At 40.3% G+C, this 17,453-nt stretch overlaps 1 protein-coding gene across 1 annotated transcript in view; it reads right to left on the bottom strand.

Moving 5' to 3' along the window:
• The window catches only part of LOC134204224 (FERM domain-containing protein 8-like), a 56,399-nt gene that overhangs the window by 19,544 nt on the left and 19,402 nt on the right, over window positions 1-17,453 (bottom strand). The gene's annotated exons all lie outside the window — the stretch shown is intronic.

The following is a 17,453-nucleotide window of genomic DNA, read 5'->3' as shown; positions in this document are numbered from 1 at the left end:
ATTCACAGAGCGGCAAGGACACCCCAATGATGGTGCTCACAGGATGTCATATGTTTGGCTGAGCCAGGGTTTTGAGAAAAAAGTGTTTTAATTTTGCTATTTTTCCTCATATTTTCCACTGAAAATCGTCTTTGCTCGAACTATTGAAAAGTTCAATTTTGGAAAAACATCCCTCCTGGAATTCACAGAGGCAGCAAAGAGGACACCCAATGATGGTGCCTACGGTGTCATATGTTTGGCTAGGCCAGGGGTTTTGAGAAAAAAGTGTTTTAATATGCTATTTCCTCGATTTCCACTAAAATCGTCAGTGCTCAGAACTATTGAAAAGTCCTTTTGGAAATACCCTCCTGGAATTCACAGAGGCAGCAAAAGACACTGATGATGGTGCCTACAGGTGTCTATGTTTGGCTAGCCAGGGTTTTTTGAGAAAAAAATGTTTAATATTGCTATTTTCCTCATGATTTCCACTGAAATCGTCTTGCTCGAACTATTAAAGTTCAATTTTGGAAACCCCTCCTGGAATTCACAGAGGCAAGAACACAATGATGGTGCCTACGGTGTCATATGTTTGCTAGGCCAGGGGTTTGAAAAAAGTGTTTACATATCTAATTTTCCTCATATTTTCCATCGAAATCGTCTTTGCTCGAACTATTAGTTAAATTTTTGGAAAAACACCCTCTGGAATTCACAGAGCGCAAAGGACACTAATGATGGTGCCTAGATTGTCATATGTTTAGCTAGCCAGGGGTTTTGAGAAAAAGTGTTTACATATTTTTATTTTCCTCATATTTTCCTGAAATCGTCTTTGACTCGAACTATTGAAAAGACAATTTTGGAAAAAGCACCCTCTCTGGAATTCACAGAGGCAGCAAGGACCCACAATGATGGTGCCTACGGGTGTCATATTTTGAGCTAGGCCAGGGTTTTTTGAGAAAAGTATTTAAATATTTGCTATTTTTCCTCATGATTTCCTGAAATCGTCTCTTCACTTGAACTATTGAAAGTTCAATTTTTGGAAAAACACCCTCCTGGAATTCACAGAGGCAGCAAAGGACACCCCAATGATGGTGCCTACGAGCTGCTTATGTTTGCTAGGCCAGGTTTTTGAGAAAAAGTGTTTATATATGCTAATTTCTCATATTTTCCATCGAAATCGTCTTTGCTCGAACTATTGAAAAGTTAAATTTTTGGAAAAACACTCTCCTGGAATTCACAGAGGCAGCAAAGGACACCCCAATGATGGTGCCTACAGGTGTCATATGTTTGGCTAGGCCAGGGTTTTGAGAAAAAGTGTTTAATATGCTAATTTTCCTCATATTTTCCTCGAAATCGTCTTTGCTCGAACTATTGAAAAGTTCAATTTTGGAAAAACCCTCCTGGAATTCACAGAGGCGCAAAGGACACCCCAATGATGGTGCCTACGGTGTCTTATGTTTAGCTAGGCCAGGGTTTTGAGAAAAAAGTGTTTACATATGCTAATTTTCCTCATATTTTCCATCGAAATCGTCTTTGCTCGAACTATTGAAAAGTTAAATTTTGGAAAAACACCCTCCTGGAATTCAGAGGCAGCAAAGGACACCCCAATGATGGATTGCTTCCAGATTGTCATATGTTTGCTAGGTCAGGTTTTGAGAAAAAAGTGTTATATATACTTTTTCCTCATATTTTCCATGAAATCGTCTTGCTCGAACTATTGAAAAGTTAAATTTTTGGAAAAACACCTCCTGGAATTCTACAGAGGCGCAAAGGACACCCGGCAGTGGTGCCTACGGGTGTCATTGTTTAGCTGGAGCCAGGGGTTTTGAGAAAAAGTGTTTAATTTGCTAATCTTCCTCATATTTTCCACTGAAATCGTCTTTGCTCGAACTGAAAAGTTCAATTTTTGAAAAACACCCTCCTGGAATTCACAGAGGCAGCAAAGGACACCCCAATGATGGTGCCTACGGGTGTCATATGTTGTAGCTAGGCCAGGGTTTTGAGAAAAAGTGTTTGAATATTGCTAATCTTCCTCATATTTTCCACAAAATCGTCTTTGCTCGAACTATTGAAAAGTTCAATTTTGGAAAAACACCTCCTGGAATTCACAGAGGCACAAAGGACACCCCAATGATGGTGCCTACGGGTGTCATATGTTGGCTAGGCCAGGGTTTTGAGAAAAAGTGTTTGAATATTTGCTAATCTTCCTCATATTTTCCACTGAAATCGTCTTTGCTCGAACTATTGAAAAGTTCAATTTTGGAAAAACACCCTCCTGAAATTCACAGAGGCAGCAAAGGACACTCCAATGATGGTACCTGGGTGTCATATGTTTAGCTGAGCCAGGGTTTTGAGAAAAAGATGTTTACATATATGCTATTTTCCTCGATTTCCACTAAAATCGTCAGTGCTCGAACTATTGAAAGTCCAACTTTTGGAAAAACCCTCCTGGAATTCACAGAGGCAGCAAAGGACACCACAGTGATGGTGCCTCGGGTGTCATATGTTTGGCTGAGCCAGGGTTTTGAGAAAAAAGTGTTTAAATATTTGCTATTTTTCCTCATGATTTCCACTGCAAATCGTCTTCGCTCGAACTATGAAAAGTTCAATTTTTGGAAAAACACCCTGCAAATTCACAGAGGCAGCAAAGGACACCTATGATGATTGCCTACGTTGTCATATGTTTAGCTGAGCCAGGGGTTTTGAGAAAAAAGTGTTTATATATATGCTAATTTTCCTCATATTTTCCATCGAAATCGTCTTTCTCGAACTATTGAAAAGTTAAATTTTGGAAAAACACCCTCCTGGAATTCACAGAGGCAGCAAAGGACACCCCAATGATGTGGTGCCTACAGGTGTCATATGTTTGGCTAGGCCAGGGGTTTTGAGAAAAAGTGTTTAATTTTGCTATTTTCCTCATATTTTCCACTGAAATCGTCTTTGCTCGAACTATTGAAAAGTTCAATTTTGGAAAAACACCCTCCTGGAATTCACAGAGGAGCAAAGGACACCCAATGATGGTGCCTACGGTGTTATGTTTGCTAGGCCAGGGTTTTGAGAAAAAAGTGTTTAATATCTATTTTTCCTCGATTTCCACTAAATCACGTCAGTGCTCGAACTATTGAAAAGTCAACTTTGGAAAAACACCCTCCTGGAATTCACAGAGGCAAAGACACCCCAGTGATGGTGCCTACAGGTGTCATATGTTTGGCTAGGCCAGGTTTTGAGAAAAAGTGTTTAATATTTGCTATTTTTCCTCATGATTTCCACTGAAATCGTCTTCGCTCGAACTATTGAAAAGTTCAATTTTTGGAAAAACACTCCTGGAATTCACAGAGGCAGCAAGAACACCCCAATGATGGTGCCTACGGGTGTCATATGTTTGGCTAGGCCAGGGTTTTGAGAAAAAGTGTTTACATATATGCTAATTTTCCTCATATTTTCCATCGAAATCGTCTTTGCTCGAACTATTGAAAAGTTAAATTTTGGAAAAACACCCTCCTGGAATTCACAGGGCAGCAAGGACACCCCAATGATGGTGCCTACGGTGTCATATGTTTGGCTAGCCAGGGGTTTTGAGAAAAAGTTTTAATTTTGCTATTTTCCTCATATTTTCCACTGAAATCGTCTTTGCTCGAACTATTGAAAAGTTCAATTTTGGAAAACACCCTCCTAGAATTCACAGAGCGCAAGGACACCACAGTGATGGTGCCTACGGGTGTCATATGTTTGGCTAGGCCAGGGGTTTGAGAAAAAAGTGTTTAAATTTGCTATTTTTCCTCATATTTCCATGAAATCGTCTTCTTGAACATATGAAAGAGTTCAATTTTTGGAAAAACACCTCCTGGAATTCACGAGGCAGCAAAGGACACCCAATGATGGTGCCTACATTGTCTATGTTTGGCTAGGCCAGGGGTTTTGAGAAAAAAGTGATGTTTACATATGCTAATTTTCCTCATATTTTCCATCGAAATCGTCTTTGCTCGAACTATTGAAAAGTTAAATTTTGGAAAAACACTCTCCTGGAATTCACAGAGGCAGCAAAGGACACCCCAATGATGGTGCCTACGGGTGTCATATGTTTGGCTAGGCCAGGGTTTTGAGAAAAGTGTTTATATATGCTAATTTTCCTCATATTTTCCATCGAAATCGTCTTTGCTCGAACTATTGAAAAGTTCAATTTTTGGAAAAACACCCTCCTGGAATTCACAGAGGCAGCAAGGACACCCCAATGATGGTGCCTACAGGTGTCATATGTTTGGCTAGGCCAGGTTTTTGAGAAAAAGTGTTTACATATATGCTAATTTTCCTCATATTTTCCATCGAAATTCTTTGCTCGAACTATTGAAAGATTAATTTTGGAAAAACTACCTTAAATTCACAGAGGCAGCAAAGGACACCCCAATGATGGTGCCTACGGGTGTCATATGTTTGCTAGGTCAGGGTTTTGAGAAAAAGTGTTTACTATATACTATTTTCCTCATATTTTCCATCGAAATCGTCTTTGCTCGAACTATTGAAAAGTTAAATTTTGGAAAACACCCTCCTGGAATTCACAGAGGCAAAAGGACACCCCAATGATTGGTGCCTACGGGTGTCATATGTTTGCTAGGCCAGGGGTTTTGAGAAAAAGATGTTTGAATATTTGCTAATCTTCCTCATATTTTCCACTGAAATCGTCTTTCTCGAACTATTGAAAAGTTCAATTTTTGGAAAAACACCCTCCTGGAATTCACAGAGGCAAAGGACACCCCAATGATGGTGCCTACGGGTGTTATGTTTGGCTAGGCCAGGGTTTGAGAAAAAGTGTTTGAATATTTGCTAATCTTCCTCATATTTTCCACTGAAATCGTCTTTGCTCGAACTATTGAAAGTTCAATTTTGGAAAAACACCCTCCTGGAATTCACAGAGGCAGCAAAGGACACCCCAATGATGGTGCCTACGATTGTCATATGTTTGGCTAGAGCCAGGGTTTTGAGAAAAAGTGTTTGAATATTTGCTAATCTTCCTCATATTTTCCACTGAAATCGTCTTTGCTCGAACTATTGAAAAGTTCAATTTTGGAAAACACCCTCCTGGAATTCACAGAGGCAGCAAAGGACACAATGATGTCTACGGGTGTCATATGTTTGGCTAGGCCAGGGTTTTGAGAAAAGATGTTTACATATATGCTATTTTTCCTCACGATTTCCACTAAAATCGTCAGTAACTATTGAAAAGTCCAACTTTTGGAAAAACACCTCCTGGAATTCTAGGGCAGCAAAGGACACCACAGTGATGTGCCTACGTGTGTCATATAGTTTGCTAGGCCAGGGGTTTGAGAAAAAAGTGTTTAAATTTGCTATTTTTCCTCATGATTTTCCACTGAAATCGTCTTCGCTCGAACTATTGAAAGATTCAATTTTTGGAAAAACACCTCCTGGAATTCACAGAGGCAGCAAAGGACACCCCAATGATGGTGCCTACGGGTGTCATATGTTTGGCTAGGCCAGGGTTTTGAGAAAAAGTGTTTACATATATGCTAATTTTCTTATTTTCCATCGAAATCGTCTTTGCTCGAACTATTGAAAGTTAAATTTTTGGAAAAACACCCTCCTGGAATTCACAGAGGCAAAAGGACACCAATGATGGTCCTGGGTGTCATATGTTTGGCTAGAGGGGTTTTGAGAAAAAGTTTTAATTTTGCTATTTTCTCATATTTTCCTGAAATCGTCTTTGCTCGAACTTTGAAAAGTTCAATTTTGAAAAACACCTCCTGGAATTCACAGAGGCAGAAAGGACACTAATGATGGTGCCTACGGGTGTCATATGTTTGGCTAGGCCAGGGTTTTGAGAAAAAAGTGTTTAAATATTTGCTATTTTTCCTCATGATTTCCACTGAAATCGTCTTCGCTCGAACTATTGAAGTTCAATTTTTGGAAAAACACCCTCTAATTCACAGAGGCAGCAAAAGGACACCCCAATGATGGTGCTACGGGTGTCATATGTTTGGCTAGGCCAGGGTTTGAGAAAAAGTTTTATATATGCTAATTTTCCTCATATTTTCCATCGAAATCGTCTTTGCTCAGAACTATTGAAAGTTAAATTTTGGAAAAACAACAGTGGGTAATGTCTGGCACTTAACCGCTAAGTGGCGTAGGACTTGACTTGACCATGCCTTTAAGATACATAATATGTCCAAATTTCTCATCAACTATTTTGGACAAATAATCGGCATTGCATACCATTCCTTGGCAAAATCTTCTCATCAAACGAACAGAAATCAAATCTACTCGAACAAAAATCATCAAAAAATTCAGGAAGTATCTGTCGGTCACGAAATATTAGCCTCGAAGCAGGATGCCAGATGATATTTTCAAATGTCTTCACAGTCGTTTAAAAATGTCTTCAAATGTCTCAATATTAATATTATGATTATCAGCGAGAATATTACAAATCCAATAGGTTTGTAAATTCAATAATCTCCTTATTATGTACTGTTTAATAATGTGTATTTTTAAACATTCAAATTGTTAGATTCAGAGAATAAATTCTTTATTTTGTTTTAAACGAATTTCCCTGGATTTTGTACTGAGTCAATTTCCAATTTATTTTGAACTATATCCCTGTTGGAATTAAAATTTACTGTGAAATATCTTGAAGAAACATCCAGAGAATTATCTGAAGGAACGTCCGGATAAATATCTAGATCAACTTCGGATAAACTCCCAATGGAGATTCTTTTACTTTCTTCTGGATGGAGCTTTTATTATTTCTGAAGACCCTGAAGAAATTTCGAGAATTTCTGTGAAACACCCAAAGGATTTACTGAAGGAACTTCCGGAGGAATACTTGGAAGAACTTAGAAGGAATTCCTGTAGAGAATATTCAGGATGAATTCGGAGGGATTTTCTGGAGGAATACCTGAAGGATTTTCCTGATGAATTTCTTAAGGATTTGATAGATTTCGTGGAATTCTGAAGAAACTTCTGGAGAAATTCTTGAGGTAGTTCTAAATGAATTCCTGGAGGTATTGTTAGAAAATTCGAAAGAAATCCTGGAGGAAATACCAGATATATTCCATAGTATACTTCCGAGAGCATTCTTGAAGAGTAATTTGGCAATATTCTTGAAGGATCTCCCAGAGAAGGAACTTTCGGAGGATCCTGGAGGAGCTTCCAAGAAATCCGAAACTTTGGAGAGTCCTGGAAAAACTATTGGAGAATTCGTGAAGGAACTACCGAAGGAGTTCTGGAGGATCTTCAAATGAATTCCTGGAGGATTTTTGAAAAAATCTTCGAAGCTTCGGACAATTTCCTGGAGGAATTTCGGAAGAATACCAGAACCATTTTGAAGAAAGCTCAGAGGAATTCTCAGTGAAAATACTGGAAGAATGTCAAAGATATTTCTGAAGAATTACCAAAGGAATTCAAGGAAGAATTTAACGAAAGTGTGTAACAAGTTTGGGCGATATGCAAAAGCGCGTGATCAGTGGTGGCCGATCAATGAAAGAATGTGGAGTTGAGGATCAAAGGCCGGTTCTTCAACTTCAGCAATCAACGTCCATAGCCCACACTCCGGAAGCACTGATGATGATAAGGACGCATTCTACGCGCATGAAACGTAGTACGACAGCTGCCCAAGCCGACGTCAAAATCATCATAGGAGATTTGAACGCTCAGGTTGGCCAAGAGGAGGAGTTTAGACCGACTATTGGAAGTTCACGCTCACCGGCTGACGAGAAAACGGCCTACGACTAATTGATTTCGCCGCCTCCAAGAATATGGTCATTCGCAGCACCTACTTCCAACACAGCCTCCCGTATCGGCACCTGGAGACCACCACTGCAGACGAATCACAAATCGACCACGTTCTGATTGATGGACGGCACTTCTCCGAATTATCGACGTCAGGACATATCGTGGCGCTAACATCGACTCAGCCACTATCTGGTGATGGTTAAACTGCGCCCAAAACTATCCGTCATCAACAATGTTCGGTACCGACGACCGCCGCGGTACGACCTAAAGCGACTGAAGCAACCTGATGTCGCCACTGCTACGCAGCATCTGAGGCAGCGTTGCCGGAAGAGGGGAGCTCGATGGGGCCCCTCGGGGGACTGCTAGAATACGATAGCAACCATTAACGACGCAGCGGAGAACAACGTCGGTATATGGGTCGAAGTCGACGGAACGATTGGTTCGACGAAAGTGCAGACAGATTCTGGAGAGAGGACGCAGCGGGCGGTCGCGCTGCAGCAAGGTACCCGGCAGAACGTGGAACGTTATGACGGAAGCGGAGACAACAGACCCGCCTTTTCAGGGAAGAAACGCCGCCGAGAGAAGCGGAGTGCGAGGAGATGGAACACTGTGCCGTTCTCAAGAACACGCAAGTTCTATCAGAAGCTCAACGCATCCCGCAAAGGCTTCGTGCCGCAGCGAAATGTGCCGGGATAAGGATGGGAGCATCTTGACGGACGAACTGTGGTGATCGAAATGGAAGCAGCACTACGAGGAACATCTGAATGGCGCTGAGATACAGGCAGTGAAAGTCAAGGCAGCGGAGGAGATGACTACGTCAGTTCGCGGACGATGGAAGCCAACCAGCCCCTTGAGGGAAGTTAAGGATGCCATTCAACAGCTAAAGACCAATAAAGCAGCTGGTAAGGATGGTATCATCAAAATGGCCCGGAAAAGCTGGCCACTTGCCTGCACAAACTGATGGTCAGAATCTGGGAAACCGAACAGCTACCGAAGGAGTGGAAGGAAGGGTTATATGCCCCATCTACAAGAAAGGGACAAACTGGAGTGTGAGAACTTTCAGCGATCACCATCCATAATGCCTACAAAGTGATATCCCAGATCATCTTCCGTCGTCTTCACCATTAGTGAACGAGGTTCGTGGAAGTTATCAAGCCGGCTTCTTGACGGCCGCTCGACAACGGACCAGATCTTTACGTGCAAATCCTTCAAAATGCCGTGAATACCGGGTCCCAACGCACCATCTGTTCGTTGATTTCAAGGCGGCTACGACAGTATAGACCGCGTAGAGCTATGGAAAATGGACGAGAACAGCTTCCTGGAAGCTTACCAGACTGATCAAAGCAACGGTGGATGGTGTGCAAAACTGTGTGAAGATTTCGGGCGAACATCCAGTTCGTTCGATTCGCGCCGGGACTAAGACAAGGTGATGGACTTTCGTGCTGTTGTTCAACATTGCGCTAGAAGGTGTCATGCGGAAGCCGGGTGTACAGCCGGGGTACGATTTTCAACAGATCAGTCAATTTATTTGCTTCGCGGATGACATGGACATTGTCGAGCGATTTGCAAAGGTGGCAGAACTGTACACCCGCCTGAAACGTGAAGCAACAAAAGTTGGACTGGTGGTGAATGCGTCAAAGACAAAGTCATGCTTGTGGCGGAACCGAGCGCGACAGGGCCCGCCTGGAAGCAGTGTTACGATAGACGGGATACCTTCGAGGTGTCGAGAATTGGGATCCTTGCTAACGGCTTCACAACGTTAGTCGTGAACGAAGGCGCATCATCTGTGGATGTCGTACTACGGCTCCAGAAGAAACTGCGGTCGAAAAAGATTGCCATTTTGCAATCCGTACTCATGTGCCAAATTCTCACATTGAAAACATCTCAAAACACTTCAGGAACAACAAGGCACCGATCAAACCTTATTTAACTTTTCTCGCGGTCAACAAACAACTATAAGTCTCTTTATCGACTTCAATAACAACATTGTTCTTGTTGTACTTAAAACGTGGATTTTCATACATTCTTATTCTTTAACATCATTTATTGCGATGTCTTCATTTCTGATCTTCAAAATCTGAATAAATTCATCGGAAGAAAACTTATCGCACATTCCATCACTTTTAGTCTTGGCACCGATGAGGAACAACAGCATCATAGTTTTCACCCAGATTGCTTTGAATGCCATTTTCACACATCAACATTAAATCCTGTTGCACACTCAGCAATAATAGAGCCGTTTTTCCTGTTTCTAAAGTTACTGATCCTGTGTGTTTTGGATCCAGTTTACTTCAAAATTTCGAGTATCACTACTCTGATTGGACTCTTTCGGTTTAATCACAATGACCGGACAGCCTTACGTGACCTTTACTTCCTTAGGCGCAGTGACTTTTTCGTTACTTTAACGTTATTTTCCCAACATTACTTTTAACAATATCCGCAAACTAACATTTTCTGGCATTGCAATATCAGATGTATCTCAACATCTTGTACCTTACGCTTTTTCGTTTTGGGAGTCAAATTAGGCCCGTACCTTTCGCGATGTCCTTGCATTTCATTCTAGCTACATTTCTACTCGGGTTAAATTGAAAAATGAACATTTCATATTTTCCATTTCTTTGCTGATCGAATCTTTGAGACCATTAGGCCTCGTTCAAAACCTCAGATACATTTTCTGTAATTTCTCAATACCGATTAACAACGCGCTGTCTATTTGGGGTATGTGATTCCGAATATCACCGATCGAATCGAAGAAGAAAGTTTCTTCAACTCTTCATCGAAACGAATGGTATTCGGAACCTGTACATTCTGCCGTCGCAAGATCGACTAGATAGACAGTCACAACACTTGAAAAACATTTCATTCTCCGTAATCAATCTGGCCGCTGCCTTCCTTCAATAGGAGACGAGCGGGCATGAAATATTTCTCATAGAAAACAACACAGTGGAAATCGTTGTGCGATCCACTTTCGCACTACTCATCCTCTACAGCAGTGGGCTCAAACGACAACACACTACACTATCCACAGAGAATAAAAGAAATGGGGCAAGCAAATGAACAACAACAGCTTGCCGCGCGAAGCTATAGGTAAAACTATGGCTTCACGAGTGCTGTTGAGTAATAAATGTTAAATTAAATGAAATTTGGCACGAGGCTAAATGCCTCCTACTTATCCTGATACAGTAACAAAAGGGCACACGATAGAAATATTTTCCCGCGGCACAAGTTCACTTTCGCAAAAATTAACTTTTCTTTCCACAGAGAGCAAACTATGATGTCCACCATCACCACACAGAATGGAGGACTTGCAAGCACTCGAGTATTCGAGAGGGTGCTTAGGACCATCTTTGGCGGTGTGCAAGAAGACGGTGTGTGGCGGCGAAGAATGAACCATGAGCTCGCCCAACTCTACGGCGAACCTAGTATCGAAAGTAGCTAAATCCGGAAGGGTACGATGGGCAGGACATGTTGCAGAATGCCGGACAGCAACCCTGCAAAGATGGTGTTCACTTCCGAACCGGCAGGTACAGAGACGGCGTGGAGCGCAGCGAGCGAGATGGGCATACCAGGTGCAAAACGACTTGGCGAGCGTAGAGCGTATCCGAGGATGGAGAGATGCGGCCTCGAACCGTGCATTGTGGCGTCAAATTGTTGATTCAGTGTTATCTGTTTAGATGTTAACTAAATAAATGAAAATGAAATGAAATGAATGTGTAACAAGTTTCCTCTAATTTTCTACTTAGTCTTTAATTAAAATTCCACCGAATGTAGATTTCTCGAATTCTTTTAGGAAGATTTTCACGTAGAAATTTACCAAATACACTGGATTTTTGTTTACAGATTTACATTTCTCAATTTTCCACTCATCCTAAATGTTTAACGTTATTAATTATCATGTGATTTTTCTTTGATTTATTCTGGATTTTTGAAACATGTTGCGAAGAGTTTGGTGCAAATTGAGGTCACACGATCAAAAATACGAGCGAAAAAAATCGTGTAAAAACAAAATCCTGTGTAATGAAATATCTTTTAACACCAGAATAATTTAAATTTCTTGTCGACATTCGTAAAATTTTCTTTAAAATTAATTGAGACATTTACTTGTGGAAATTAAAAGATTTAATGTTGGAGTTCAGAAGAGCTTGTGGAAATTAAAGAGAATTTTCAGTTTAAATTTTGAGGATTTCCTTTATATCTTTTACGAAAATTATTAGATATAAATTTTGTACTGAATTTCAATTTCAATTCTCTTGAATTTAGAAAAAATTCCTCATAATTTTCTACGAAATTCTCTATTTTACAAGCTCTTTGAAATTTACACAGAAAATTCTTTTTAAAATTAAGGAAAAATTCTAAGAGTTTCGACGGATATTTAGAGGAAAGTCACATGGAAATGCCGAAAAGATCAAATGAATTCAGAGGAATTTATATAACATTCAGGTTCATACTCAACGGTTGAGTAGATTAGTCTAGTCTAGAAGAATTCAATCAATTTTGCCGTAAGTTTGATCGGTGATTGCGGTCCGATGTAACGTAACGTACACGTCAAATACACCGTCGCCGCCGCCAAGGAAAATTCAAACAAATTCTGCCATCGGTAATTTTTAATCAACGCACAACTCAAAGTTAAGTGCGTATGAGGTCTGAAATCGCTGCGGTTATTAGCCAGCTAGTGTGAAGGTATTTTTATGTTCGAGATTCTAAGCCGAGACAAAACTTTTATAACTAATTTTTTTGTATAATCTATACAATAAAATTAATTGAGATTTCCTTCCTGACGATTTAACTCGAACGGATTTGCAAGATTTTTCCCTGATCGATTTGTTTAGTGATCCGCAAGGTTTGTATGTATACAAAAAGTTGGTAAATTTGACGGAAAATGTAAAAAACATTAGAATACAATTTTGGGTCAGCTGTTGAGGAAAACAAAACAAACGCACGGAAATTGATCTGAGTGCGTACTGCAAATCATTAGTGACATTTGCAACACCGGGCAAAGCTGGTTTCTTTCGCTAGTTTACATATAGAAGTCACAGAATTTATAAGTAAAAATAAAATTGTATTTTCCACTCCTGGCTTATTGATTGTCTTCAAGTATCTTCAAATAAGTAGATAAGACTTCAAATAATTTGAAAAGTCTTCAAAATGTCTTCACGAAATAAATGTCTTCATAAAGATTCAAAGTCTTCAAATTGAAGACATGTCTTCAAATCTGCATCTCTGCTCGACAGTGCAACTTCCCATGAATAGTTGGTCGATATTGCCATTTTGTGTCAAATACCGGTTTTCGGTATTTGATGAATCAACTGGTAGAATACCGGTTTTTGTGAAAATTTCGGTACTAAAGAAAAACTTTTGAATTGGACTTCTGGATGAATAACAATATTTGTTGACAAACTTCAAATGTTAAAATCATTGCTTGTTGAGCTGGGCAAAGCGAAACAAGTAGACAATACATACTCATCTCCCAATCCATTGGATTTTTGTAGCAATGTTGCCAACTACTGAGAATGCCTCTCTGTCAGTACTGCTGGTTTTCGTACCGTTATGTGAAACAGAAAACAGTTGATTTTCATTTTCAAGAGACCAAATGAAAATGTAGCGGGTTCGTCACCTGTCACTACAAGCAGTCATGATGGAATGTGGCTGAAAAGTTTGATGAGATCTGTGCAAATAACGATGACTAGTCGATAAAATGATTATATTGTTCCTTGTTTTCGAGTTAAGTAACATTCTGGAAGAAGAAACAGCTTATTTACAATGAGAGTGCGCTTTCATGAAATAAAAACCCGTAGAAATTTGCAGAATTCCTTTAATTGTTTTTTGTTCTTTGAAAGCAAGAAAAATAGAATGTAAATATCCGTGATCGCTCTCAATGAAAATGAAAATCTCAGTACTGCTCTCTGTATGCAAGGATCCTGGCGTCAACGTATTTGCCATAGCACACGTGTTTTGCTTTGCTACTGTCTCTTCAAAGTTGTTCTTTAACCGATAAACCAGAAAAATATTCATAGGGGTATCTTCTTCACCGATCGTCAAGTATGGTCGTTGTCTCAGTTTCAACGATCGCATCAGGAAAATTGGCGCTGAATCCCATACGCTTGCTTAATCAAAGTAGCTCTGGATGTATTGAAGAATATCCCAAAATCGTTTCTGATTAATTGCTTCACGGCAGAATTTTCAAAAAACAAAAAGATCGGCGTTTGGATCGTCTCTCTTGGATTCATTCTAAAGCATCGAAATAGTGGCGGAAATTTCTGTGGCTTGATTTGATAATAGTTCAACGTAAATTGGAACGCCACGTCGGCTTCATATAGAGTGCAGAACTCACAGAGCAGTAGTTCCACAACAGATTGAACGAGTTCGAGGGCTTGAATTAATTCAGCGTGCCTTGGCATCACCATAATTCTAATTCTTTTCCGAATTCAGAACGAACATTTTTTGCAGAGAATCGTTTTCACAGGTGATCTACGGAAAGAACTACACGCTCTACCGTTTTCTTGTATACATTGCGGGAAAATTTTGGACGATATCAACAATATTCATTGAAGAAAAATTGGATTTTTTATACTGACAGCAAACTTTGAATACCGAAAATACCGGTATTTTCCGTCTATAATACCGTATTTTCGGTACCAAAATTGGCCGGTAATACCGGTATTACCGGTTTCGACTACCGTTGAACCTACCACTGAGGACTGCCTGAAATTAACCACAAGTTGGCTCAACGGGGATGTAGACTATCTCAGCCCTTCCACTGACGGCCTTCTAATCCATGCGATAGCGACTGAAGGAGAACATTATTTTAACTCTTAGAGCCTTGAAAAGGCTGTTTGCTTCGCTAAGTGCAAAAGTAAGAAAACGATCTTTTAAAAACCGCAATTTCTAGTGATGGTATGAAAAGACTGAATGCTCTGCGAGCAGATGCACTTTTCTTTTATACTCTTAATTTTGAATCTTCTCCTTCCCAATTGGTGGGCCAATCAGCTATTCTTGTATCCCTTCTTTGTCAGCCAAAGCGTCATCATCATCAACGGTTCGAGAAGGGCCTCTTCTTTTTACGCTTGTTGCTCGCTGCTGGCGTCTATTTCTTAACGGACTTTTCGCTTGATACAGGCCAATAGACGAATCAAGTAAAATAAGAAGAAGACACGACTTTGAGAGATCTAAGACAGCATAGGAAGTCATTTAAAATGCTTATAATAAATTCTGACAAATGTAATTAAATCTGATTGTTGTACGATATGGAAAAAGTTCTGAATTACATATTCAGAGCTTATCTCAATTTTTGAATATTTTTCAAAAATATCATCATACAGTTCGGAACTTTTCCGTATCATACTTCAATCAGATTTTAATTTTAAATTATTATAAGTTTTAAAATATATAGCTGTAAACGTGTCTTTTCTGAGACAACATTGTTAGTAGTAGAAGGAAAACACCCGACATGGATATCGGGATAATATTTAGAATTCATAACATGGGACGATCATTCAGTCACGTTCGCTTTGTGTGCGGTCAGTATCAAACAATGTTTTCTACATATTTTTTTATCAATGCCAATATTGCATTGATCAAAGCATTGATATTTAACGTGTATTTGCTAGAATTTAATTTTGGGTCGCGTGGATTTGGCGCAGAAATGGCGTGGATTTGATTTTAGTCGGCGCGGATTTGGCGCGGAAAATATTTCAGGATATCCGTACCTGCAATTTCTATCTCGAAGGAATTGAAAGCTTTGATATTGATCTCTATCATTGGCTCTCTGAAGAACCGTTTGTTTTTGGACATACATGCTGCATAATGTGGCTTTTCTTCAGCCTGTCTCGGCTCATCACCGATGCCGGCCGGTCTTGGCTCGGCTCTGCTGCTCCGGTATCTGCTCACATTGCTGCTTTGTCGGTCTGTAGGTGGACTGCTGCTGTACTGGTTTGGTTTCGGCTGATGATGGTGGCTTCGATGACCATTCCCTGCTAAAGTGTGAGTGCTGTTCAATCGATGATGCGGTTGCTTCCTTGTCCGTCAGAATGAAAGGAAAAATCGCGTTGCGCTATTTTGGCTTCTCTCGCAGACCCAGCGGCTGCTCATTCGCTGTGTCTGCACCAATCAGAACGAGGTAATGGAATGATGGGAATATGCGGTACCTATTTATAAATTCCCTTGATCTCAATGTTTTCATTGAAAACAGTTTCATGCCTATTGAAACAAGTTTTTCGGGTCATCAAGCATGGACATGGAAGGCATACTTGAAATCTGTCGATTGAGGGCTTACGCAGATCGTCCACTGGGACGAACGCTATTAACTTTAAAATCTTTCAACACAGCGTGCGCGTCGATTTGAATATTTTGAAATGACACCGGTATAGTAAAGAGAGACGTAAGTCCTACGTCAAAAATCTTTGTATGAAAAAATCTTACAAGGGGTCGATAAAACCTGAAAAATTGGTTACGTAAAAGTGTACGACCCCTAGGAAGGAGAATGTAAACCGGTCATCGGACCGGATAGCCTCATACCGTATCGAACGACAACGGCAAACGATGCATAAACTTTGCAGCCTCCGCGAATGGTGGTCCGAAGCTTCTTCTTCCACAGAATCCACAAGGCCACGAAATCACCTAATCAAGCGGAAAACCAAATCGACCACGCTCTAATCGACGTAAATTCTTCTCCGACATCACGAACGTACCACTTACTGCAGTGCGGAAATTGTCGACCACTACCTCGTTGCAGTACGTCTGCGCTCAAAACTTGACGGTGTACAATGTGCATTGATGTCGTCCGCTGCGGCAACAAGACGGTAAACAGCCCAAGACTACGCGCAGCAGCTGGAAGCTCCCAACGGAAGAGCAGCACGGAGACCAGGAGAGCTGTTTAAACGCGGTGGTGAGGCACTAGTAGGCACTGCGCGGTAATTACCAGGGTTTGAGAGGATGAGGTTCTGCCGCGAGGTGGATGGAAGGTTCGTGTGTCCCATCTAAAAAAGGGCGATAAGCTGGATTAGGCACTCGCGCAATCACATTGCTGAACGCCGCCTACAGATCGACGTGACACCAATTGCAAGAGTTTGTGGATCAGTACCAGGCAGGATTATGAAAGAATTTTTGTGTTTAATTGTTTGGAAGGAATTTGGATGAATGAATATATCTTCAACCAAAACAAAATATTATGAATATCCATCTGGTATCACGTTGTCGTTGAACGTGCATATTTTGTTTACGTCGCATTTTCTACCGTCACGAGAGAGAATGAGAGATTTAGATGTTATGGCGGGAATTAAATTGAAGTATGCCGGAAAAGCAATCGCTGTGACAATACAGCTCGATAATTTAAATCAAATAAAAGCTTCTCTAACGATGTTTAGCCAGAATAGCTATTTTTAAGCAAAAGTGAACTCTATTGCGGTATTGCACGCCCATAAAATTCAGGAAAACTTCTTCCTGTCATAAATATCAATTAAATGTACGCATATTGGGCCGGAATGGGTTAAACCCTAGATATTGCGTAATCATGGACCTGCCCTGAAACTGTAAAAAGTTACTACATATAAGGCCGATACAAATATTTAAAATCCATGTTGTCTCCCCCTCGATTTTTTGCAAAAATAATATTTTGGGGGGGCAACAAAATAAAATACGGATAATTTTGAGAAATTTCAAAACAATCTTTAACAAATCGAGGAGTTTTTTGATTTTTTTTAATTTTAATATTTATTTTAATTATCCCCCCTTGACCTTTC

Source organism: Armigeres subalbatus, unplaced genomic scaffold, assembly GCF_024139115.2.
Source record: "Armigeres subalbatus isolate Guangzhou_Male unplaced genomic scaffold, GZ_Asu_2 Contig465, whole genome shotgun sequence".
Taxonomy (NCBI): domain Eukaryota; kingdom Metazoa; phylum Arthropoda; class Insecta; order Diptera; family Culicidae; genus Armigeres; species Armigeres subalbatus.
The sequence above is the reverse complement of the archived record's forward strand: the minus strand, read 5'-3'. Positions and strand labels throughout refer to the sequence as shown.